Source organism: Ambystoma mexicanum, chromosome 6p (genome assembly GCF_040938575.1).
Source record: "Ambystoma mexicanum isolate Mex_15411 chromosome 6p, UKY_AmexF1_1, whole genome shotgun sequence".
In the NCBI taxonomy this organism is placed as follows: Eukaryota; Metazoa; Chordata; class Amphibia; order Caudata; family Ambystomatidae; genus Ambystoma; species Ambystoma mexicanum.
In genome coordinates this window covers 340,423,197-340,450,641 of record NC_090935.1, presented here as the reverse complement: position 1 = coordinate 340,450,641, position 27,445 = coordinate 340,423,197, and the positions used below count along the sequence as shown (strand labels likewise).

At 46.5% G+C, this 27,445-nt stretch overlaps 1 protein-coding gene across 2 annotated transcripts in view; it reads left to right on the top strand.

Annotated features, from left to right (window-relative positions):
• The window catches only part of C1QTNF3 (C1q and TNF related 3), an 868,328-nt gene that overhangs the window by 815,602 nt on the left and 25,281 nt on the right, over positions 1 to 27,445 (top strand). The gene's annotated exons all lie outside the window — the stretch shown is intronic.

The following is a 27,445-nucleotide window of genomic DNA, read 5'->3' as shown; positions in this document are numbered from 1 at the left end:
TAGTTCCCCAAGTAACTGGGCTAGCTGGTCGGTATCCGAGGTTTCCATAGCGCCTGGACGGGAGTTTTGTGGTAGGCTTTGCGTTCTGTAACGCTCACCTGATTCCCGTAGAGGCGCCGGTCTTGACTGGGTGTATACCGTATCTTCAAAGGTGATGTGTAACACACGGCTGGCTCTTTGGGCTGACCTCTGTGCACTGTATGTCTGGCTCGAAGGGTAAGATGTCTGCAGATAGAAAATGTGGCATTAATGAACTGGGTTATTGAATGTCTCTCTCTTCTTCCCTTTCTCTTCTCCTGTAGAACCCCAAAGGTTAACGCTCTCACCTTAGGTAAGTGAACGCCGTGCTCTCCATCTGCCTCGAGGCAGGGTGCTGTAACCAGTTTCTTCACTGGATAAGGGGAGCAGGCCTCTTGACTTCAGAGGACTGCTGTCCGTCGTTTACTGCACGAACGGTAAGTTTCGAGTAATTCTAATGTCTTTAAAGTCTTTAGTAATGATGTCTCTTGTTTTGCAGGGTTCCGGCGATGGCGGATGGCGGGCTGAAGTGAGTTGAAGATGGAGCCCGTGTGATGAATAGAAGCGCCTGGAAGCACGTATGTAAGCGCTTGTTGCCTGCTTCACGATGCGCTCTAACTGTCTTTTTATTTTACAGGTACAAGTTCGGGGCGGCTGCAGGGTGCCGGAATACCCACTGGGTTAGATGTGGAAAGGAGTAATGGCACGTGAGTATTAAAGTTCCCCAATGTCTTTAAACGCACCTTGTTTTGTCTTTCAGATGCGGGATGCAGCGCCGAAGGCCTCCGGAGCGTGCGAAGAGTTGGTAAGCTTTTGTCTTTCAGATGCCGGAATGCAGTGCGAGGCGTTGGTGACAGCCGATAGACCAGGTAAGTGAAGAGCTGTCACTGAAGACCGTAATGCTAACCTGTTCTTTCTTGTCTTTATAGGTGTTGCTGAAGACTGGATTCAGAATGGTAAGCCTTTTTCCTTAGGCCCAGGATCAGATGCAGAAGACACGATGAGCGTTCTGCTGCTGAGGATGCAGAATAACGCAAAGCAAGATTCATCCATCGGGTGTGGTTTAAATAGCCTCCTGTAGTGCTTAGGTGTCTCCTTCCACCGCCACGCCTAGGTAAGAAAAGAGTTCCTGCTTTCCAGAAGAGTTCCAGTGTTCTGAATCTAGGGAGTGGCTCCTGCCCCACCCAACAGGAAAAGTAGTTCCAAACAGAAGAGGATCAGAGACTCAACTGGCAGGCAAGTAAGCAGCATGGTCTGCTGCAGGTAAGTCCACCCAAGCATTATGAGCCCGGCGCTTCCAGCGCTGGGACTGGGCATATTTATGAGCCTGGTGCCACTGGCGCCAGGACTGGGTCCAAAAGGTCCCAATTGGGACTGGTTGGCACTCGGAACCTGGGTTATGGATCTGCTTCCAAGGGAGTTGGGAAAACCCTGACCTTTTGGAAGCAGAGATCATGACAATGGGGGGGTTTTCAGGCATACGTCTGGTTCACACATGTGTGGTGGTGTATGCTGTGTGACATGCCTTTGTGTTGTGGACTGCGTGCAGTGTGACACATGCCGTTTCGCTGTTTGTGGGATGTGTCTCAAGTATGGCATTGGCATGCTGCATGCATGGAAACTTGACGTTGCTGGGGACAGCATCTAGGCAGGGATGTGTCCATGTGTGTGTGATGGCTCATGCATTGCCTCATGTCACATTAGTGTCCCATCATCATACTTTGCATTCCAGTGGTTTGTGTGGACACTCACCTCCATCTGCCGATGATGGCGCTCCACATTCTATATCTCCTACTCCCTCTAAGGCCTCCATTCCAATGATGCTGGCACAGGTTTCTTCCCATCGGGTGAGTTTTATTGGGGAGTTGGACCCGCCGCCTGTAGCCAGACCCTGGCTCCGATTTGCTGATAAGATATTGCGCACACAGAGACGCAGGTCATCCCACCTTTTTTTTACATCCTTTACGGTGCGGGGGTGGTGCCAACCGCACTGACCTTCTGGGCCACTTTCTCCCATACTTCTTTCTTTTTTAGCTGTGCAGCTCTCCTGAGGTCAGATACAAAGACCACGTCTCCATTCTCTGCCAGAGTGTCTGGCAACATGTTTAATTCGTCCTCAAAGAATCGCTCCTTTCGCTGCCGGGATGCTCCTTTTTTAATGGCCTTTGGCATTGTGCTGGAGGTGTAGCTGCAGATGTAGCTGGTGGTGTGAGGCTCCAGGTCCTGTATCTCGAGGATTGCAATGGATTGTGTTTTTAAAGATGGCTGCCGCGGCATTTCCCGTTCCGGCGTGATGATGTTACTTCCAGTTCCGGTATTGCCAGGCCCGGTATTGCCAGATCCATTATTGCCTGTGCCTGTTATTGCCGGTGCCTGTTATTTAGGGGTAGAGGAAGGCAGAGGAGGCGTCAGTGCTTTCCATGATGCTGCTAGCGGGGTTTTAGGATCATTTACGACATGCCGGTACAGACGATACCGTCATGACGCTACGCGCATGCACACATTCTCGTAATCGGCTGCTGTTAGCATCAGTGCTACCTGTAGCGGTATTGCCTCCATGCCGGTAAAGTTTGGTTTTTAACACGAATCTCATAATGAGGCCCCATGTGTTTCAAAGCACTTCAAGGCATGGGCGAGAACAAGGGAAAATACAATGACATTCTTACAGGCCATGAAAGTAAGGATGTGAAATGTAACTATCGTACTCAGCCTGGCGACATTTCAGATAGTGCAAGAGCTAAGACTTAGATAAGAAAGGGAGGGGGAGAGTGGGAAGATAATGGAAACAGACAGGTGACTATCGTACTAGGCTTGACGACATTTCTGGCAGAGCCAGAGAAAAACAAAAGGTGGCTTGGCCAGTTGTTTCTGGCCCTTAATTGAGCCTTTTCTGCTTGCTGCTTGTCATTTTAGCCCTTTTTGCCATTCGCCTTTCCTTCCTTGTTTTGTACATTGAGAGGTCATTTTCAGCTTATAGACCGTACTGTGCTGGTGATCCTGTTGTGCTGGTGATCCTGATGGAATGATGATTGCCTCTTGTTCGTCACACTTCTGGGTCCGTTCTCTAACTGTTCCGAGTTCAGTCACTTCAAAGCTTTTTTCCAGTGACTCCTTATTCAGGGGGCTATTTGTCAGTTGACTTAATACAGTGCCCTGTTTTATCACCTCCTCGAGGATTACCCCACATCGTTTCAACAGTATCTTTCCAGCAAAGTGTAACACTCCATCAGTCGCAGTAATGCTGTTGCTAGAATCTGGGGCAGCACTCCCCCCAGTTCCATTGATTGTCACATCATCCTCCTCCACTGTATCTCTCTTGGTTCCTGGGAATAGATTAGGCGTCATAGACAGCCTCTGGGTGTTTAAATGTGAGGGCTGGTCTTTCATTTCTATGCCCTCCAATACAACTGGCACTAGAGCGACCTGAGTGGTCGAGCTTGTCAAGGTAGTGGCCGGATGAAGCATGGTCGCATGTACTGTAGCCTTGGTTACTTCTGTGATGCCCATGTTGGAGGCACCAGCATCTGTGCTTTCTGGAGGGGTTATACACATGGCTACTGTGCCAGTGAGTTTGTAACACAAGGATAACAGGGAATTATTATCAATATCCTCGTAATCGGTGGTTGAGAAGTCAAGTGGCACATGATTAGCGCTAGTAACCTCATGCGTCTGTGCTGGTTTGGGGTGGGGGTCCCCACTTTGAAAATACAAGGTAATTATCCCCTTGTACCCTGTGTGGCTCATCGCTGCTCTGGGCCCCCTGGCGGACGCACAGGTCTGGATCCTGGCTTCATGAGGTGCCCTTGCTTCTTTGTCCCCACGCCTCGGTGGGTTCTTGGCTGAGGAATTACCATTGCAATGTTTTTCTAACCTAGGTTTTATATTTGTTTTTGCTGGCATGATTGCCAACCTGTGATTTTCAAGTAGTACGGCCAGAACATCAGCACTATCATCCTCCCCACTCCAGACTACATACTGCGGCAAAGTCACTCACCTAGGGCACTATGACCTTTTGTTAGTCCGGGTCACTCCCTGGAGCCCACAGAAATGCGGCCACACACTCCTTGCATACTCAGCCAAGATAGTATGGCCCATAATGCCGAATTTAGGAAGTTAACGACAGGCAAAACATGCCAAATTTAGTAGCTTGGGTATCGTTAACTGCTTCAAAAGGTTCTAAGGGTAGCACAGGTCACAGGTCAGGTACCGTTTGCACTCACCCCTCAGGGACAGACACAGGAAACACAGGAGGGGTTTGGCAGATACTGCAAATATGGGGGCAAGACTAAAACTGAGCTGAAGCTTTGTTATGAGCTTGCAGTATAAGTAAAGACAGTGGTAATCACCAGGCCCCCATCATGATAACACTGGGAGGGACCAGGCCCGGCTCCAGCAAGGGGACCAGGGGGGCCAGGCCCCCCCAAAGCCAGCCTCTGGCCCCACCTAGAAAGGGGACCATGTCAGTGGTGTTAATGACCACTGGTAACCGAGGGAGTGGTGGGTGGATGTCACTCTAAACCACAGATGCACAACAAGCAGCCCGAGTGCGGCCCAGCATGTTGATTTTCCCGGCCCGCCAGGATGAAATACTCTCCTAGGGGAGGACGGGCTGCAAGCAGCTACGGCCTTCCTCTGTTAGGAAAGTCTTTTTTTTACTTGCCGGGCCTGGAAATGCTGACCCTCTATTGGTTGACTGCATTTACTACGTGGCTCTTACGAGTCACGTAGTGCATGGGCTCCACCAATAGAGGGCCAGCACTGCGCCTGCTGTGGCGTGGACTGTTGCCGGAAGGCATTTCAGCCTTTCCACGCCAGCTGCAGCGCAAGCACATCCACAGTGCTGGTACGTGGGGGCGCTCTCATGTTCTTTATTGGTGTGTGCTGGGAGTTTGGGGTGTGTGCAGGGGAGTATCCAGCATTGCAACAGTGTGTCGGGTGAGGCGAAAAAAAATTCTGCTACTTTCCCCCCAAATGCAGTGTGCGCAATTCCATACATACGGCCTCATTCACGCAGCTTCCCCTCCCATCAACTTTTTTTTGGTAACATTAGTGGCAGATGGCATTTTAACACCCACACATTTGCATATGGATTGCACCAACAGAAGTGACTTCACAGAAAAGGACGTTGCAAGGAGCATCATCAGTTTTTGGTAATTGAAGGTACAATGGAAGTGACTTTAGAATAGGTTGCCATAAGTAAGCTACGTGGCAAATAACTTTGTGGTGCAAAATACCTAAATTGCACTGTTATTATAGACGCAACAACTCTATAGTCATTAGGATTATTTTTGTATAACAGCATTATATGCTAACATAAGCTATGAAGTGAATCACTGCAGATAAGGCACAGTGCGATTGCATGATTTGCCCAGGATCACACACTTTGGTTCGTAGTGAAACCGGGATGCAGACAGAGTCATTTGTTGATGCCAATTCTATTTAGCTCACTGTCTTTGTGAAAAGGCTCTTGCGCTGATGCAATCCACTGGTCACTCTGTTGTTTGGGGTGTGTGGGGCATATGATTTGGTTGGGGGTGGTGGCCATGGGGCACAGTTTTTAGTGGTGGGATTGTGGCCATGGGCATAGTGTTTGGTTGGAGGGTGGGGGCCATTGGGCATAGTGTTTGGTTGGAATGTGGGATCCATGGGGCATAGTGTTTGGTAGGTGGGTGGGAGGCATGGGGCATAGTGTCTGGTTGGAGGGTGGGGGCCATAGGGCATAGTGTTTGGGGTGTAGTGGCCATGCGGCATGGTGTTTGGTTGGAGGGTGGGAGCCATGGGGCATAGTGTTTGGTAGGTGGGTGGGAGGCATGGGGCATAGTGTCTGGTTGGAGGGTGGGGGCCATAGGGCATAGTGTTTGGTTGGGGTGTAGTGGCCATGCGGCATGGTGTTTGGTTGGAGGGTGGGAGCCATGGGGCACAGTGTCACACTCAAGAGTGAACTCAATCATAAAGCTAAATTAGGCACAGTTAAGAGATGGTCCTTTGCCTTTTGTGGAAACCTGACTTAACAAAGGCCATACTCCCAAGAGTATGGCCAACTCAAACAGCAAAGTATAGCAGTCCAAAATAATGAGCTTGTGCCTTGCAAATCTAAAGCGGCATAATGCGTGAAATGTTTGAGCACAGTGTTTTTCTCCTGAATGATTTGTCTACTTCTTCCACTATTGCCAATATATCCTTATGAAATAAATTAATTATAAAAATGGAAAATCTGTAGCACAAAATGTACGTTTGAAATACACATAAAGACCGGCACACCTAAAAATGTACTTTTTCCATGTGTTTAATAATAATTGAGGGTTGAAGAACACTCCTGCCACTACCTCGCCTGCCGCTCCTCCTGCATTTACTTTCGACCCACTACAGGCAGCATGTAGGGTACATTCGGCCCTCTGGCAAAATCAGTTGTGCACCCCTGCTCTAAACATTCAGCAGCAACCTCAGAGATATCATTCTGAGAGGCTGAATTGCAGGAGGCCTGGCCAGGATTTGTTTTCTTACCCTAGGCAATGATTTATGCACCACAGCCATTCACACCTCTAAGTGAGGTAGCACACTTATTCAAGCAGGCTGCCTACAACCATTTTCTGAAACCTAAAATCAAAATTTTGGATTTCCTTAAATTAAAGTATGTTTGTTTTTTGTATGGGAATATAGTGGTTTTTCACATCATGCTTAATAAAATGGTTAACTAGATCAAACAATAAATGACAGGCAAAGTTGCTTTAACACAGATTTCTGCAGAAGGTGCGTCAACTGACGGGGGGCCTTACAAATTACATTCAAAGTATATATTCTGCTGCATTAACTACTTGAGAATAAGTGAAAAGATAAGGTTGGTAGTAACAAAAATGTAATTCTGGAAGTGAGAGTATAGTCAAATCAAAAAGTGATAGATGCAATGCTTTGAATTAAACATTACCACTACTGTTGCTCTGCGCAACATTCCATGACATAATTCTGTAGTATCTCTGTGCGATTAGAGAAGGGAACAAGCCATTAGCAAAAGACTTTTGGTGCTGCCACCGAAAGGTGCAGTTTAATCTCAATTGCTAGGCCGTATTGCATCTGCACTGGAACACAAGCAACCACATTAATGTTTAGGCCCTGTGGTTTAGCAGTTTGAGAAGGGCTTCTGACATTAGTGACAGAGCTAAGGCTATTATGCAAACAATGGTGTAAAAGGCTGGCCAGAGCAATGACGGTGGTTCTGATTGATTCAGATACGTTTTACCTATTAGGTACAACCAGAACTCATGCTGTGGAACAAGATTACATGGCAATAAACTGTGAGGAGAAACGCACATCTTATGGGTGTGTCTGGTCATCTACCCACCTAATGACTAGCCATGGCTATGTTAATGCCTCGCCACCAAAACCTAACCTTTGCAGAACTCTTTGAGCAAGCTCTATCACAAAGTAACAACAATCGTGTTGCTGTACAGGGCCTGCCAGTGTTATATCTAAGCATTCTTTAGACTGTTTAATTACTTAATTGTTACTGACAGCATTTTCCAGCTTTTTCCATTTTATGGCCAGGTGGTACCCTCATGGCAGTACCTGGCAAATGCCTATCCATGCCTAATCAAAAGCCCAAGCTGTTGGCTCTGCCAGTGCATGTTGCCTTGAGTTTGTCTACCTAAGTGAATGTGTATATGCCCAGATGTGGGTGTCTTGCTTGCTATGCCTAGGGAATCAAGCTGCACCTCACTGAGCTGGTCCAACAAGGCCCTACCTAAAAATGATAAGGCTAGGTTGGCAAGTATTGACCAATTTCAGATCTTCTCATGCATACTTACCAGTGGGGATCTGATCTAAATAGAATGTATCTTTGTTTGGAAGCCTAGTCTAGTCTGCCAGAACGTTTCATGATTCAAACTGATAAGTACTGACTTGATAACCTCATTCTGTTTGAGTACATTTACAGAGTTTGCATGCAAACAGAATAGGTCATGTGTGTTGTGGGATTTGTTTGGAAGGTATGATGTAAATCTTGGGTGCTGGGTGTTTAGGCAGTGCCAGAAATGAAACATGAACACCTGTAAAATAACAAAAAAGAAGAGAGTTTTCTATAATGTTACGGACAAAGAATAAAAAGTGTACATCTTTTATAACTAAAAAGCAGTGTTTAAATATTGTCTAAAGAGTGCAATCAGAGGTGGATATAACAATTGGACAAGGGACAAATGCCAATGCCCCCACCCCTGCTCTACTCCCTCCTCTCGAACACAAACAGCATGGCTGAACAAGCCCTACCAGTGAGATCTTATCTTTTTAACGTGTCTCAGAGGGAGATTATTTACAACAGGAAGTGATTAGAGATGAGGAAAGGTAAAAAGGCAGTGACCATTGCTGTAGCACTTTAAAAAAAGTTATATAGGGTTTTAAGAAGCTATTTAAGTGTGATTGTTGGGTGATTAGTAATTAAGGGGATACAGAACAAGCTGTGTGAAACAATAACTTTGTCATGCATTATATTTCCCTTTGTGTCTGTATGAGATCTTTTGTAAGTTCTCATTATGCATGCTGGAGCTTGTAGGCTTCCATTCAGGATGGGGAAAATAAAGCTACAGTCATAGGGAATAGTTTTCCAGGTCAAGCGGTGTGGAAGAAGTGGCGCTAAATGCATTTAGCTCCACTTTTTATGAGCTGCAGGATTTTGTATGATTTAACAGGCGAAGTTGGAGAGCAGATCAGACTTAACAAGGCCCCCTGCCAAATCCGATTGGTGTTCCACCAGCATGTATTTTTACATTGGTGGAAAACCAATGGATTCCTGTGGGATCTGTCTGACGTTTACACCTAATAAATGCGGGCAGAGTCCAAAGGAATACATTGTGGATGGCTCCCACAACCGTTAATTGTGGAAATGATTTACACTTTTCCAGACACCTAGTGGTAAAGTAAGGAGCAAAGGCAATTTTCGCCTGTGTTTTACTCTTTACTTTTCCAGTGCTTGGTGGAAACAATTAAAATGAAAGAATGGCCCCTTTTGCAAAAAAAGTGCAAACAGGAGAATAACTCTCTGTGCAATTTCGGATTCAAAACAGAATGCCCCCTTAATCCTTTCATCAACATGTTTCTACAATGATGAATACATTGTCAGGTTGGTTTATCATGTGACTTGTGCATTTTTAAAGTGATCTATATAACATTTAATATTATTTGAGGCATTCAAAGTCAAACTTCAACACATATTTGTACCAACTTGAGCTCAGAAGATGTGTGGTCAAGTATCTAAATTTCGGGCTAGGCTCAAATTATGGCTTTACCACTTGATCAAAGTGTGTGATCCTTGGCATACTTTTAATTTCACTATGCCTTACCTGTTAAAATTAGGTGCCCCTAGAAGTGATTCAGTTCTCATTATAACCTATTCCAAAAAGCCTCACTCATGGTTTAATAGATGGACCACACAAGCATTAGGACACACACACACACACACACACACACCTAACTTTGAAAATATCCGGGCCACATTTATTGAATAAGATTGTGTCATTCAATAGCAAATCAAAGTAAACACATCAAACAAAGAGTCATCATGAACAATTGCATATTATAACCAGTGTGTTAACAGTATGTACCAGACAATGATGTACAGGGTCACGCCCCACCAGGAGTGATACCAGAAGGGCGCAAACCCCTCAAACAGCACCGTCTGCCTCCTGATGCAGCTCTTACAGCCCTAGCACTCCCTTGCACTCTCAACTCAATTAAAACATTTTGTGTTTAACATGGAATTTGGACATGAACCATTGATGGGAGACATTCAGAATGGGACTACTGTAGTGTTTCAGTTGGAAAGGAGGGGGGAAGGAGGCTGTGGAATGGGTGGGTGAAGGGAGTATTGTATATACATGTGTATGTTATTGGAGTATATGTTGTTGTGCTCGAAATATTCTTAAGATCAAAAGACTACCTGTGTTGATTGGACATGGTATGTTCTGTTCTTGAAATTAACTGAAGTTTGAAAGAAAATGTAATTTTGTAGGAAACAAAATATCCCTCTCCTTGCTTCAGTATTATGAGAGGGATCTATCTTTCACAACAAGATGGAGGGAGCACAAGCATCTCCTCCGGGGCCTGCTGGGAGCAGCCACAATGCTCAGGAAGGTATTGTTGGGCGGACACCAGCTGAGATGGTACAAAGACTGGGGGCCTCACTGCTCAGCCCTCTCTGAGGAGGAAGAGGAGGTATCCTAACCCAGGCAAGGAAAGGCGTGCTGGGTGCTGGTGTGAATAGGTGGGAGGGGAGAAAAATGGGAACGGTGGTTAGGGCAGCTGAAGGAAGGTGACTGAACGGTGAAAGATGAAGGAGGATCAGATATACCAGAAAGGGGAGAGCAGATGGGAAGGGAAGATAGGTAGATTGATGCTGCAAAACTATTTTCCTTGCTTCTCTTTTGCTATGTACTGTTTTTTATAGAGGGGTGCAAACGTATTTTTGCAGATCTGGGAAGACATTGTTTGCTGGATCACGGATCTGGAAAATCTGAATCAACGCCAGCACTTTGTTTAGGGTACTCCTAGACCAGTGGTCTTCAAACTTTTTGGGCCAGGGCCCCCCTGAACAAAATTTGGGCAGGTCGGGACCCCTCAGAAATGCCAAATGGACATTATGTATTGCGCGCCGTCACCTGCTCCCATCACAGTCGCTGGGCTCCCTCATCCCACTCCTACCCAGTCCCTGGTCTCTTCCCACCCCATCACACACCCTGGGCTCACCCCACTCTGCTCCCACCACTATCCCATGGTTCCCGCCCATTGTGCTCCCACCATAGTCCCTGGGTTCCCCCCACATCCCGTTCCCAACACAGTCTCAGGGCCAGTGGTGGCTGGTGATTTTTTTAAGTGGAGGGGCATAACTATTTCCCCAAAAATGCCATTGCGACCGAGCATAGTGAGGGAGCCCGAACCAATAAAGGAAGGTTCGAGGGGGGTTCCCCCTGTTAATTGTTTTTAAATAATGGGTTAAAATGTTGCATTGTAGAGCATACTTGTAAGAAAAAAAATGGGTGAACAGCCAAACAGTTTTCAATTACTGCTGGGGGGCCCAGGGGACAGGCATGACATTTTTTACTGGACATCTATGATAGATGTCCAGTAAAAAGATACCATCTCTGTCCCCTGGGCCCCACTGGGCCTAACACAATGAACATAATTATGTGTGTATGCAAGGCGCTGCACGTTCATGCAGCAATCACTCTATCATTCACACAAGCATACATCACCATACACTCACTCATAACATAAGCATACATGCATCCATACACATGTTTAAATAAAAACAATGAACATAAACGTACCTTCTGCATTGGCCTGCGTGTGGGTGCTGAAACTGCCTGCTCCAGGCTGCTCTGTCTGGATGTGCGAGGAGGCGCAGGAGCTCCCCTTCGGACATACAGACATGCAGTGCCCCAGCCAGCATTTCCAATGAGCTATGCAATACTGGCGAAGGAAAACGCCCCAGAACTTGCATGGCTCAGTGCGCATGTGCGGCTGGGGAACTAAACTGAACTGTCAAAGGGAAACAGTGTTTCCCTTTGACTGTTCAGCCAGCCAAGGAGCACTCCATCAGCTGGAAAAAGCAGCTGAGGGAGTGCTCACTGTTTCACTGGGCTGGCTCCTTAGTTCCTCCATAATGGGTGAGGGGCCACTGAGTGGGCGCCCCTCACCATTATGGATGAACAGCCAGGCTCGGACTGGCCTATAGGGCAATGCCTGAACGAAAAATGTAAAATGCTAGTGTGGGCCAGTCAAAATGGGCCACCATTTTGGTCAATGTGGATGACTTTGATGAGTTACTTAACTATGCAGTTAGTAATTTTGACCATTGTTGCTGAATATATCACAATTTACTTACATTTTAACACAAAGCACCCCCTTAGGTACTATTGAAACAGTGGGCCTCATTACAACTCTGGAGGTAGCTGTGCCGGTAAAACCAGCACGGCTGCCGCCAGAGTTGCACCCGGTTCCGGCACCCACGAATGTGCAATTACCGGGTCATGCCGAGATAGGTGGACCTGATAATTGCCCTTTCGCGGGTGCCGGTACCGGTAGATCCCCATTCCCATTGAGCCCCATAGGTCTCAATGGGAATGGGGAGCTCGGATGCACCGGCACCATTAATAATGGTGCCGGTCCATCCGACGAGCTGTGCTGACGGGTGCCGCACGGCCTGCCAGGTCAGACCGTGCGGGCTGTCTGGCACCCGCGAGCACAACTCGTACTATGGCGGTACGGTAGCAACGGTGCCGGTAGCTTACCGTCACCGTTGTTACAGTACCGCCATAATTGTAATGAGGCCCAGTCTGTGACTAAAGGAATGAATATTCATTTACATCTGCGGGCCACTTTTTCATTGTTGCCTGAGACAGTTTCATGCTTCAGCCCGACCATGTGAGCCACCCCTGCCCATTTCTTCCAATCTAAAAAATAAAAAAATAAAAATAATATTTCATGCTGACCTCTCAGGGCCCCACAGGGATGCACCCGCGGACCCCTGGAGGGTTGCGCCGCACAGTTTGAATACCGCTGTCCTAGACCCACACCCAATGGAATGTGGGCCCCCCTGATCACAACCCTTGCCCACCCAAATGAAAATTCCTGGAGCCGGGCCTGGGAAGGACCCTCTCAATGCAAACGCTGCTTCTAGCCGCTCTTACGAGATTACAGTGCTTATGGCGCCACTTACCCCAGTTACTACCCGGGGCAACGGTTGTCATGTTGTTATGGTTCACCGCTCACTGCTCGTCCAATGCACAAGTCTTCTCCGCAGCCCACGGCTGTAGCGAGTTCCACCACTTCCTCCTTCTAGCTTAGAAGAAAGAACCTCAAAGCCACATCAAGCTGCACTGAGAATGAAACACACAGTGGCTTCCGATGTATGAATTATATGATCTCTTGAAAGGGAGTTAAAGAAATTTAAAAAACAGAATCATAGTCTGTGTCCCAGGTTTCAATGAGGCTATCTTTATCAGGAGATGGGCTTTCGAAGTAAATGTATCTTTAACAGTTTTAAATATCATCGCAACTTAGAGAGGATGGAATCATTTCTTGATCTAAGCTCTTGATATTTTTTAAATCATCAATAATGTTGAAGATTTCCTTGGCTGATGATATTCTGTTAGCAAAATCAGCTTTTTAGCACATAAGAATTTCGTTTTATGATATTGCATTTTCTGTTTAAAATAGATTTGATCAGTGTTAGATTTAGAAATTAAGCATTTCCATTCTGACCTTCTAAGAGTACGATTTTCTTCTTATAAGGTTATCAAATACCACGGTTGGTTACATTTGTGATTTTTTGTAGAGCTGAGCTTCTTAGGTGGTACATAGGTTCTTCTAATTCAAGGTGGGATGTAAAACGTGGTGCAATGAAAGGGGTCCTGGAAGGAAGGAAACTGCACACCATTTTCGAGTTATGGTGTTGGTTAGATTATAAAAACTGGTTTCAAAAGGGGAGGGTGGATGAAGACAAAACTGAATAGCAACATGGTTGATCCTGGGCAGAGGAAAGAATTGTTTGATGATCAAGAATGCAGATAGTGGAATATACCATCAAGGGTATGACCATGTAGATGAGTTGGAGAGTCATCAATTTGAGTGACGTCTTAACTACTCAAGGAAACAAGCAGATATTTAGTGATGGTTGGATTATGTAGTCTAAAGCCAAAATAGAATATAACCAAGTACATGTATATAAATGTATTTTTTTAACACAACCAAAATAATATGTAGCCGTAGATCATGCCCTTATAGTCAATGCACTAATATAAGTCTCTGTACTAATGTACAATGTCATCTAGTTCATCCTCATAAATTCCTTGGGCTACCTGATAACCAGGTAGCTACCAAGACCTTTCCACAGGGCTTTAGCTTCATGCAGGTGGAACTTTCCACTTCTTCACAGTGTGTGGCAGTCCTCCCCCAAAGTTTTGACATTTCGTTATTGAGTGATCCTGCTTATTCACTGACCCACTTCTCACATTGGTCTGACCTGTTGCATGATGGCTTATAGTGATAAGACGTCTTCTATACACCCTGACTTCAGCCACTTCCACTTTGTTGAACACTGCTTCTATTCTCTCTGCCCCATACATCTGTGTGGGCCCATGCCAATATCCTTTGAAGGGATAGGTCAGACTCTCAAAGTATTTTTTAAAACATTTTATTCCTTCCTTTCAGCTTTAACTTTGCTGCTAGATCATCATTATCTGTTTGACTACCATTGAGGGCTGGCTCTCAAACTCCATTTTCTTTACCTTCCCTAAGGGGGTCTTGCATCGCTCATTACTTTCTGGTGCCCTCAGTGCCTAAAGAACTTGCCTAGGTGCATACCCACCTAGTCTATCATTACACTAGCTCATTGCAACCACGTAATTTCCTGATGTAATGTGTTGTAATGGCTCGGGCCGGCTTGTGTTCTCTTTGCGAGCGTGGAATTCTCCTGAGAATTCCATGCTCGTGCTGAGCCGTTAGGGGATTTTGAACGGGGCGAAAAGACAGGGAGGGAGCTGGAGAGTCACACGGCTGTTCAGGTTGAAGATTAAAGTGTTGCTCAACTTACCTGGCTCCTCTCGTCATTACACTGGTGACAAGCTTCAACCTGATACCCACGCGCCTGACGAAGCCGTGTGTCCAGTTGTCTCCAAGGCTCTCCTTCAGACCCCGCAGCCTTGCCGCACTCTCCGCAGCAGACGGTCTTCAGTGCCTTACGCTGGTGTCTCCCGTGCCGCGCTACCGGACGTGGTCGAGCGCGGCTCACACCAGCCACCACTGTTTTCGCTTTCGCCGCGCTCCCGGGCTGGGTTGAGCACGGCGTTAACCGCTTCCAGCTCTCCCTGCAGGTGAGGCCGCGCACGCTCTGGTGGGGATCATAGCCCGGGTGGGTTCCCCTTCCTCGCCGCTTCTCCTGGAGGTTTCCCAGCGTGACTGTGTCCTGCGTCAAGGCGATTCGACACGCCCCGCTCCTAGAGGAGGAGAAAAGCAGCCCCGTGCGGCTGAAAAGGGGCGGATTTGACTTTTCTCTGCTGAGAGTTAACCCCTAAGGCCCCAGGAGTGCCAACCGGCCCACGGGCGGAGGAGAAAGGCAGCCCTGTGCGGCTGAATAGGGGCGGATTTGAATTTTCTCTGCTGAGAGTTAACCCGTAAGGCCCCAGGAGTGCCAACGGGCCCATTCCGAACTAACCCTCCACGTTCTAACCGCAGGAGTTCTGCTTTTGCTGCTTCTACTGAATTTGTCCAACTCATTGACTCTGCTTAGTGTGTCCTTGGGCCCGCATTTGTCCAACGACTGTACTATACTCCTGTAACTGGTCCCGTCAAGCTCCTCGTTTTCAAGATTGCCTCTTCTACATCATTGTTTAGTCATGCAGCATAGTAATGCCCGTCCTCCCTCCGCCTTTTTACCCAACCCAGGGGAGCCTCCCATTGCATGGGAGCTTTGGGTGGACACTTTCAAAGTGTACCTTAGAGCCTCAGGGGGTTCCAGGCTGTCAGACGACGATAAGGAGGCGGCCCTACTTAACTGTCTCGGCACGGAGGGCCTAAGGATCTTCAGACATCTTCCAGGCCATAACGTGTTGGCGTTGCCCCCTGGCGATGGCGAAGGGGAGGGGGTCCAGGTGGTGGTGTTGGCTTATGAAACTGCTCTCAAGGAACTGGAGGCCCGTTTCGGCAAGAGAGCCAACGTAGTGTTAGAGAGGTATCACTTTTTCTCGAGGGCGCAAGGTCCTGGTGAAAGCATTGGCTCCTACGTGATGGCCCTGCGCACCCTTATTTCGACCTGCAAGTTCACGGGCTTTATAGAGGAGTACATTCGCGACCAGATCATGATGAGGATAAGTGATTCGAAGGTTAGGGAGAAGTTATGGATGGAAAAGGACCCCCCCTTGGATAAAGTGATTGAGATAGCCCGCCCCCTGGAGGAGTCCAGAAAGAGCGTCAAGGAAATGACTGAAAAAGTCGATGTGGTACACATGGTTCAGCCACGCAAGGCAGAGGATACCTGTGCCAAGGACAAGGACCAAAGAGGAACGTTTAGCGCCAAAGACCTTTGCAAGAAGTGTGGCTGGCGAGGACATGTTGCAGGGTCCAAGAAGTGTCCTGCTTCTGCGGTTGTGTGCAGGAAGTGCAAGGGGAGGGGGCATTACGCCCGCATGTGCAGGGGTGGTCCACAGAGGGAGGCTGTGCGCATGGTGGACCCCGACGGGGCCGATGAGGATGTAACCGTTGTCGGATATGTCAGCCCTTCGCAGGTCCCGGGTGTGCGCGCCAAGGAGGGGACGCTATTGAGTGTGGGACCGAGCAAGAAGAGCGCATGGGCTACTCTCAGTGTGAATGGGGTTCCCCTTAGTGTATTAGTTGACACAGGCTCTCCTTATACCATGGTCTCTCCCGAGCTGTACAAGTCTAAGTTTCAGAAAAAGATGTCCGACTTGATTCCACCTGACATTAACCCTTGTGCTTATGGGCGTGTCCCCTTTAAAGTGTTTGGTTATGACTGGGTTGACATAGAGTTCCACAGGCGAAAGACTAGAGGCAAACTTTACATGGCACACAAGGGTGATCCTGTTATTGGTTGGGATGAACAGGCAGCTCTTGATATCGAGGTTCGCCCGGGTAAGGCCGTCCCAGTTTTGTGTGTGAGCAATGAAGGTGGATATGAGTGGAAGTATGCTAGTCTGTTGACGGCTGATGTTCTTCAGGCCAAATTTCCCTCGGTTTTCTCCTCCACTTTGGGCAAGTTGCGTGGTTTTTCCCATAAAATAGTTTTGAAGAGGGGCGCTACCCCGGTAGTGCATTAGGTCAGACGGGTGCCCATTGTCGCACGAGAGTCACTCAAGGCAGAACTGGATAAGCTCTTGGAGGCTGGTGTGATTGAAGAGGTGGAATCCTCAGAGTGGCTGGCTCCTATCGTATTGGCGTGCAAATCTGATGGAGGCATGAGGATGTGTGTCGATCACAGAGATTTGAATTGCAATATCTGGATCGACAGACATCCCTTGCCAAACATCAACGAAATGCTCTCTCTTGTGGGGGGAGTGTCTCATTTTTCCACTCTTGATCTCTCCTCTGCCTATCACCAGGTAGACCTTCACGTCGAATCGCGCCCCTTCACCTCATTCATCACCCCGTTTGGGGCCTTTCGTTTCCGGCGAATGCCTTTTGGTTTAGCCTCCGCCTCTGCTGTTTTCCAGCGAGTGATGCAGAAGCTGTTCTCTAGTGTTGGAGGCGTAGAGTACTTTCAGGACGATATTTTGGTGTGGGGCAGGTCGCGAAGGGAGCATGATGAGAGGGTCATGCAAGTTCTTGGCATATTGGAGAAGAGTGGCTTGACGGTCAAAATGAGTAAATGTAAGATTGGAGTGGAGAGCGTCACTTATCTAGGACACACCTTAGATGCTAAGGGGATACATCCCAAGGCTGATTTGGTGAAGGTATTGTGTGAGGTGTCGCCTCCCGCCAGTAAGGACCAGCTGAGATCATTCTTAGGTTTGGCCGAATATCACAGCAGGTTCATTCCCACGTACTCTGACAAGACTGTTGCCATGAGGGCGTTACTCAAAAAGGGTGTTTGTTTTGAGTGGTCTGAGTTGTGCCAGCGCGAGTTTGAAAATTTGAAGGCTCTAGTCGATCAAGCTCCTTCTTTAGTTTCCTTTTGTCCCTCTAGGAAGACGGTTTTGACCGTAGACGCAAGTGAATACGGTGTGGGTGCCGTACTTGAGCAGTGGCTTGACGGGGCTTACCGCCCCATTGCCTTTGCTTCCAGGGTGCTCAGCGAGACAGAGCACAGATACGCCGTGATAGAAAGGGAGGCCCTGGCTGCGGTCTGGGCATCGAAGCACTTTAGGACATTTTTGTGGGGTGTGGAATACACTTTGTGCACCGATCACAAGCCGTTAGTGCATGTTTTAACGACCAAAGGATTGTCCCAGGCATCCTCCAGAGTGATGCGTTGGATGGCTGACATGGGGGAGTATAATTTCAAGGTGGAGTATGTGCCTGGCGAGAAAAATACTGTCGCAGACTGTCTCTCTCATTTTCCACGCCAGGATTCGTGCGTTGGGGATCCGGTCCAGAATGTAGCAGGGGACGAGTGCACGTTGGTGGCCAAGGTGTTTCCTGCCATCAGTGAACAGGAGTGGAGTGTTGAGTGTGGTCGGGATCCCGTTGTGAACAGCATTAAGTCAGCTCTCGCGACAGGCACTGGCAAGGAAGATTTGAGTAAGTAATTTGGTCAAGTGTGGTCGGAGTTGTCGGATGGTCCATGGGGCATCGCTAGAGGTTCTAGGTTAGTTCCGCCAGAGTCTCTAAAGGCTAGGCTTGTGGAGTTGGCGCATGAGGGACACATTGGAAGATCTATGACGAAAAGGAGGCTCAGAGAGGGGCATTGGTGGCCCAAGATAGATGAGGAAGTTGAAAGGGTTGTCAAAGACTGCACAGCCTGTTCCGTCAGTGATAAAAGCAAGACGACCTTAGCGCAGCCAATCCACCCTGTGGAGGTGCCTCAAGATGTATGGTCCAAGGTGGCAGTGGATATCATGGGGCCCATAGACGCCTTGGGAGGCGGGTTGAGATTTTTTGTGGTATTAGTTGACTACACCTCCAGGTGGGTGGAGGCCACGGCTTTATCTTCCGCGACTACGGAAAAGGTAATTGATTTTTTGGCATCGGTTTTTGACAGGGAGGGTGTACCTGCGGGAGTTGTCACCGACAATGGTCCCCAGTTTGTATCAAGTGCCATGCAAGAATTTTTCTCTAAGTTAGGGTTTCGTCACCACAAAGTGGCTTTGTATAACACAACGGCCAATGGGTTAGTGGAGCGGATGAATCGGTTCGTGAAAGGAGCTGTTCAGTTGGCGATCGCTAATGGGTTGCCGTGGTGCAGTGTGGTGTCCGAAGCACTCAAGGCATATAGGCTTACCCCTTCGTTCCTTACGGGTTTGCCTCCATTTGAGCTAATGAGGGGGAGGAAACCTGGATCCAAGCTGAGGGTCGCTGCCTTGGGGGGTGGTGTTCAAACTCGTGTGAACATGCAAGAAGTTCTTGATAGAGTGCGCGCCAAGCAGGCTCTGTTTTGGCAAACTCAACTTAAATGGAGGAGGCCTTTGCGTGTGAAAGTGGGTGACCATGTAGTCGTGAAAAATCCCAGGTTCGTGGCGAAGGGTTTTAGCAAGTTCATGCAGCCATGTGTGGTGACCAAGGTTGGTCGTGGCTATGTAAGGTTACAGGACGGTACCAGGTGGAGTTTGAGACGTGTGGTTCCCGTGGAAAAGCCTGGCGGCGTCTGGCGGGAAGAAGATGCCTCCTACGCAGGGAGTCAGGATAGGAATTTTGATGGGAGTTGGACAGCTGCTCCTTGTGAGGAATCGTGTGGCTCCGCGAATAACAGTAGTGGTGATGGTGCAGCTGGATGTGGCGAGGGAACGGCTAGGTCTGGTGATGATGCAGCTGATTGTATTGCGCCCGCGCCGGGGTCCACGGGGGTCAATAGTAGTGTGGTAGCGCCAGCACCGGGGGGTGCAGGGGTCGATGAGAGTATGATGGTCTCTTCCCCGGAGTGTGAGGGTGTTGCGCCTCTGAGTGGGGGAATTGATGAATTTTCCGAAGCTGGCTCTGAGAATTCTGTCCTGTTTCCAAGGGAAGTGGGGCCTACTGAGCCTACTTCTTCTGGGGAGACTGGCAATGACACAAGTATCCGCCCAAGTAGAATGAAGAAAGTGCCAGCTACGTATAAGGACTTTGTCGTAGAGTTTGCTGATGATTGAGGATATTAATTTATGCCTTTCCTTTAGGCCATCCTTCTCCTCTTTTCGGTTAGGCAACCTCCTTTTCCCCTGTGTTCCCTCTTTACTTCCCCAGTTTCTTGGTGTGGTGTTTGGGGCATGTTCGCGCTCTGTTTCTTGTGTGTGTGTGTGTGTGTGTGTGAGACGGGGGGAGAAGTGTTGTAATGGCTCGGGCCGGCTTGTGTTCTCTTCGCGAGCGTGGAATTCTCCTGAGAATTCCATGCTCGTGCCGAGCCGTTAGGGGATTTTGAACGGGGCGAAAAGACGGGGAGGGAGCTGGAGAGTCACACGGCTGTTCAGGTTGAAGATTAAAGTGTTACTCAACTTACCTGGCTCCTCTCGTCATTACATAATGATCCCATTACACTGATGTTTTTATCATATTCTTTTTTCCTTCATTATCGGTTATCTGTTGTTCTTATTTCATGCCAAATTCCAGAATTTGTCTGCTGATCCGCCATACTTGCATTGCGCTTCCAACTGCTCTCCTTACTTGTAGATTGTTCACATTCTAAATTAACAATGAAAAGGCATTTTTTGACTTGTATTCTTTTCGTGCTATTGCTTTAACATTGGTGCCAGACCGTCGGGTTCTGTTTAACTAATGGCAAGTTTGAGCTTTCAAACGACATGTCCCTACCTTCCCTGCAGGCACTCAGATCTGTCTTCACCTTCTGCCTCTTGTAAAGCTCTAAAAGACGTGTGCCTGCCTGAAGCCTGTTTGGTCATGGAGGAGCATTCAGCGCTCCACATTTCCCAAGACACTGTCTACTGTTCATCTGATCGAAGGCCCAGTGTTGGAATTCTCGCTTTTCTTGTTGGCAAGAGACAGATTACTAGCACATAATAATGGATGGATGACTAGAAAGACCCCTATTTTGTATGAATTGAAACTGCACAGTAATTTAAGACAACTGCCAACTAACCAAAGTATCATGCCATAAGGGCATTGTTAGTGCCTTCATCAATGCTGCATCTCCAGTAAGGAACTCCTGCACTCTCACAAAGCTTTTGGGTGAATACAGCATTGCTATTCGATTCATAACAGAAGCCTGGTTGCCTGAGGACTATGTTGCAGTGCTTTTGATTTTAGTACCCTCTTTAAGGGTGCAGAAGTATGAGCCTGACACAGAGGTGGTCTATTTGTTGGCAAATACTTTTATAAAAGATAAAGAAAAGGAAAAACTATCTAGCCCTATTTCTACGCAGGGTTTCCCTAACTCAATAAAAAGACTAAGAACTCTGTCAGGAAGTTCGAAAACGTAAAATGCCCACCGTCCTGTGTCTAAGCCTATTTCCGTCCCTTACACACTAAGTTAACTAAGGAAAACTGTGAGCTTCTGGATCCAGGAGAGTGCTTGTCCTGTTCTGGAGTCCAGCTGAAATGTTCAGTTCATAATGCACGAATCTTGACAAGAAAACACAATTCCCAAGTACCAGGGGGAGTCCCTTCCCCTTTTCTTCTTTCACTACACAAATGTCTTATCAAGTCTGGTTAATCAGACAGGATTTGTAAATCCTCTTGTTTTAGATAGTTGCACTTTCATAAAAACAAATACTACACACCAAATCCAGTCCACTGCCAGATTTGACTGTGGTTCTTTCTTTCCTTTGCCTGCAGCAGTGCTCCACAAGAAAACAATTATCAAAAGCAAAGTTCACAAAATGAAGCCTCATGTCTGGTTTACTCTTCTGTCTGATGTGACTGTAGCTCAATTGTGTTTCAAAAACAATCCTCAAAAAGCAAACTTCAGAAGTGCAGTAACATGTCTTGCTTACTTCCTTGCCAGACTTGACTGTAGCTTTTGTTATTCCAGAAAGTGTGTTTTACAATGGGTCCTTGCCCCTTTACCTTTACTTCTTCCTTTTTACACCTTAGGGTCGCCCCAATTTGTTCTGTATCTTCTCATTCTTTCAGTTGGGTCCCTGACCCTTTTAAGTTTTCTCAGGACTTCCCTGACTTCTTATATGGTTGGCCCCCGACTCCATTTTGCCTTTTTCCGAAGGTCGCTGACATCACTTGGATCTCAGCACCTTGTGTGCATGCTTCCTTAGACTGCAATGGGTCCTTGACCCTTCTGTACCATTTTCCGTGCAGCTTCCTCAGTTTCATATGGGTCCCAGGCTCGTCTCTGGGGTTTTGCTGTCACTTTAGCCAGGCCTCGCTCACTAACCTCCCAGGCTCTGTTTCTCATATGTCTGCTTTGTATTTCTCCCCAGGGACTGGGACAAGGGAGAAGGGGCTCCTCAGCTTTCTCCAACTGCTTTCCTCGCTCTCTGTGATCCCAGCCATTCGCTACGATAATCCAGGTACCTTTCGTGGTGTTACCATCTAATTTGGCTGAGTTAGCGGGACCGTCTCTGCTTGTGGCTCTCTCTGAGTCTTCTCTCTGTGCTTCTATGTCTGGTTCCTCTCAGCTTGTGTCTCTTGCCTTGGTCATTTGGTCTGGTTCCCGATTGCTCCCGGACGATTCTCCAGCCAGGTTAGCTCTGAGCACTGCCTGCATTCAGCACGACTACGCCAGTGTCCCCTGTTCTAAGCAGTGAGCTGCCCACAGGTTCTCGATACCTCCAATGAGGATCTGCCGTCATGAACAGTCCTTCTTCCCTTTTTTATGATTGAGATTGACTTTGATTGACTATACAGCGTATCTTGGTTGCGCTGTGGACTTTTTCCTCCTTGCCCAATATTCTTTGTGTCAGTTGCAAGAGGGACCCCAACTGGGTAGTTCTTACTCTTCATCGTTGCAGTGTGGTCAAAGTGGATGGGGTAGCCTATCTTGTAGCAATACACAGATTTCTGGGGAACTATAGAGGGTGGAGTGGGGTGAAAGAAGTGAGGGGAGCAAAAAGGAGTAGGTGCATATCATGTTCTCCCAGGACAGTCGTCACTGCTGCCATGGAGGGTTCCCCCCCCATGAGATCCACCCGCTGAGTACCACCACCAGGGGGACTTTCAGGTAGCACCCTCTCCACCCTGGCCTCATGGATTCATCAAACCTCTAAATGCAAGTGACAGGAATGACAGTTTCTTTGGTATGGCTCACCTGTGTTTTCTTTCTTGCAGGTTTGCTGCAGTCCATGTCTTTATGAGGTTTTTGTTTGGTGCGAGTCTCGTGATGAAATGGGCGAGCCTCTGCAGATGCCACCCTCCCTGATGTTGGTATACTCAGGCAAGGTGAACCCTGGAAGGTGGCAAGAATGCAGGAAAAAACCTTTGCATAGAAAAAACCTTTGAGCAATGATTCCGTAGCAGAGGAAGAACCATGGACCAAAATGGAGGGGAGTAGGCAGGAGCCAATACTTCGAAACAGGACCCGATTCGCCAAACAGAAGCAAATTGGAAGGAGACAGCAGGAGAAATAGAACAAGAGAGTAAATAGGAAAACATAAACGCTGAGCAAGGTACCTGAACACTAAGAGATGAGACGTGTAGAGCTCGGGCGGCATCTGAATTAATATTTGCAGGCTAAGAAGAAGCCTCAATGACTAGACTGCACTATTCGCTTCCACGAGGAAATGTGGATGCCATATTAGGTCAGAAAATGGACCCCATGAATCGGGAACGGAATGTCCAAGCAGACCACAAAGACCAATGTCAAAAAGGAATGACAGCAAGAAAAACAAGAAAGAATTTGATGAGGGTCTAATAATCAAATACAGAAAACACATTAAGGATGCCCCTAGCAACACGCAGGCAGAATTAACTGGTACCGGATCTATGCTCAGTGATTTCACTGTGAATGACAATGGTTACTGCTTCCCTCCACGAGGCCCTGAGTTCCTTTCCAGCTTTTCTCACTTCCTCTCTTCTTGGTGTATTGCAAATCATCATCATTGAAATCTGGGTGCTTTTAAATTTTGATTTCATAACCCATTAAAACCAGACAACAGTAAACGCTTGTAACATATTGCCTCTTGTGACATATCAATCCTTATGTCCGCTTCAGAAAGGGACACTCTTTAAACGGCATGTTTGGATCTTTCTGTTAAGGGATATGTCCTGGTCTTGTGGTTTCACCATTTTTCGTGCCTTTTCTTCATTTCAACTGATATTGGACACCACCCTCAAAGAACAAAACGATTCAACTAGACCATCAAGAGACACTTAGAAACTCATGTCTATACATAGATGCCTCCTGTAACAATTTTACCCTATATTATAGGTTTGGGTCTATTTGACCTAAAACATTTGACCTCATCACATTTGATCTAATTTGTTTGACCTTTTATTTGGTCTAAAATGCACAACCCCTCCCCCCACTTCCCCTTAACCTAATCTATACCCTTACTCACCCCCATATATATATATTTAATTAAATTTGACCGAACAAACGGTCAAAATAATTTGATCAAATGTTTTATGTCAAATGTGTTTAGGTCAATTATGATAATACCATATTATAAAGTGTAATGATACTTGCTCTGTTCTACAATCTGTCACTAATTTGGCAGCCTCCCTCCATGCACCAAAAGAGAATAAGACAGTTTCACCCTGGTTTACAACCCAAACTTTCTCAACCTAAATGTAATGGGCAGCATATTGAAATACTCTGGAGGAAATCTCAGTCTGCTGCTGACAGGCTTATTGTTGAATAAATCCTGACTACCTGCATTCTTAGCTAACAAACTCATACAGTCGTTGAATAGTCTTTCTTCATCTGGTGCTACAGGGGAGATTAACCCATCACAAGAATCCTCTGATTCTTTTCATATTTTTTCGATCAACGAATTCAGGATATTCAGACTGAACTGGACTTCAAACCATTGACTGAGTCTCCTGTTACAATCAGTTCTAGTCAAAAGGACACACTACAGATCCCTTCTACATGGAAAGAGGACATATTAGTCCCAATTTTTAAGATGGAAGACCATAGGGACCCTAAAAACTATCACCCAATAGCCCTATTAGACACCCTGGGTAAGTCATTTTACCTCGTTTGTTTCAAGCAGGGAGATTGTCACTATTTTAAAACTTTCATGCCTGACAAATAATGCCATTGCCTCACCCCTCTTACTAAAAAACATGATGAGGTGCCTTCTCCATATAGTTCTTCATTTTCTAGGTTTTCCTTTTCATCTGGGGTTAAAATCTGCTGGGCTTCCTTTGAAAAATGTTGGGGAAAGAGGAGGTAAATCAACTACTGGCTAATTTGGAGCATTTCATTCTATCTTTGGGAGGTGCCTCTACCAGCTTTGTCAGCTCCACTGAGTCTTAACATTTAATCCTTATATGTTCCATTATATGGTTGTTCATTGTTTAATTAACTTTAACTCAATCCTTCAAAGCATTTAGAATGCCACCATCTGACTGATCTTTAGACTGCCGTAGGCTGACCCTTTTAGTCCCTGTCAGTGATCACGTCATTGCCTCTTGGACAGTGATTGCAGTTTTTTCAAGGTTAGCTGTCTTGACTTGAAGTGTGTAAACAGATCAATTCTACCACATCTTAAGGCTAAGATCAAGCCTTATATCTGAGATAGACCTCTTCGCCCCTTGAATTGGCTGCTCCTGAACCCTCCAACTTCCAAATCTAAAAGGTTAGCAGACATAAGATTTTAGTTTCAGGCTCCCACATTGTAGAATGTAGTTCTAGTGTAAATCTTCCCTATAACTAATTTGGTAGCCTTGAGAAGAGCCACAAACACAATGTTGTCCTTAATATTGGCCACTCCTTCTTCAATCAGTGCTCGGTTTCACAAAGTGCTTTGGACCAATTTTATTTGCTGATCTGCATTTTGCAAATACAGAAAGAAAAATACAATCACATCAAGTGTCTATCTGAGCAATTGTCTAGAGCAACATTCCTGAATCAATTGGGCTCTTCATCAGTTTTGCCATTCAATGTGTCGGTGAATGCCAGGTGCTGATGGTGAGCATCAACTGCGTGAACCAACTGCCTGGCTCGGCATAGCTAGAAATGCTCATAATCTGCTCTGACCTCAGGGTTAAAACAAGGAAATGGCACCATCTTTGCTACAAAACAAGGACAATTATTTAGCAGCCTCAAAAACAATTTTCGACAGTAAAAATACATTTCAAGTATTTCAATCCATAGCGTCCAACGCTGTCCCACAACTGAGGGTTCCCCATGTATCTCAAATGTGAATATTGGTGCAGAGGAGGCAGCAGAGTCAAAGCATGTGGTGCTGTTCTGAGAGGTGGTGCTGTGTGTAATTGACCTGTCTTCAGTTATTGGACCATTCATTGCCAGTTAATCTGTCCTACTGGAGGAATGGGACACAGTTTGGTTGAACCAATAAGCCCACTGTGTCAGTTAAATGAAGAACCTCAAAAATCAAGTATGGCACACAGTGTTTATCTTTCTCTATGTCAGCACATGCATCTTTCTGTGTGGCAGCTTCTTGTTTTTTTATAGCTTGCCATCATCAACCATGAGCTTATGGTCCTTAGGAAGAAGCATATGAAATGGATGGGATTACACCAGAATAGTTTTGAGTCCAAATAACTGAACCAACTCAGGAAGATGGCAAAGTACTGTTTTATTAACAATAATCTTAAACAGGGAGCTTACAACAAACATCAACGGACGTACGCTCAGTCTCTCAATAATCTCCTCAAAAAACATACCTCTTATAGCAATAATGCATGAGGGTAACATCATACTACTTGGCAATAGTAAAAAACCTATTAAGTGTCGGGATTGGTTAAGGGAGACATCTAAATATACTTTTTTATAGGAGCTGGGATTGTTATTTGTGGGCAATCTATGCCTATGTCTATAAACATGTAATTTCAGAAACATTGAAATACACAGTTTCTCATTGGTCTTCAAACTAAAAGGTTCTTCGTTATATGGACTAATATATTTGGTTGGCACGCTTGTGCCATTTCTGGAACATTTGGTTCATATAGCAGAACCTAAGCCCAGACCCAGGTGCAAGGAAATAGGGCATGAAACTACCCCACCAACCAATTAGCCCAGCATCTCTGATCACCCATGCCATCTGCCATGAAATTGTCTTTGTACTTGGCCTTGCAGAATATCCTTGTCTTCAAGAATGCACGGGAGTGAGGGAGCTCACTATCGTGTCTGGGACTTCAAGCTCAAGCTCTATTTCCTTCCTTAGCTCACATGACAGGAGACCATGATGTGGTTCATTTAGTAGGATTTAAATGCTTTAAATTAATAAAACTTGGCATCCCTGGTGTTCTTTGTTTGCACCTTAAAGAGTAAAGATTCATCCTCTGCACACTCACTCCTTTCCAAAATAGAAAGCTGACCTTGGTTGCTTCAGTTTTGACTCTAGCCAGACAACCTCACCATGCAGCTCCACAAGCTGATTATTCTTGCTGCGACACAGTTTTCCGTTCCCGCTTCATGGGTTCTGGCCTACTAAATTCATGATACCAATGTACAGTTTCTGTACAACGGCAGCTTTGCCTGCATTCTATTCACTACTCATAGCCAGCTTCTACGATGACTTAATCTACCTTGCGTTTCAGCGTCTATACCTTTATTGAACTGTTGTTTTTCTGCAGAACTTTGTCCACGTGTAAACTTCCTCTGTTATATTTTCGAAAGTACTCTTGAGTCTTTACTTCTTCATTAGTTTCTTTAGGATATAAACATCATCTTCGACCAGTATCTTGGGACGTCGTGCAT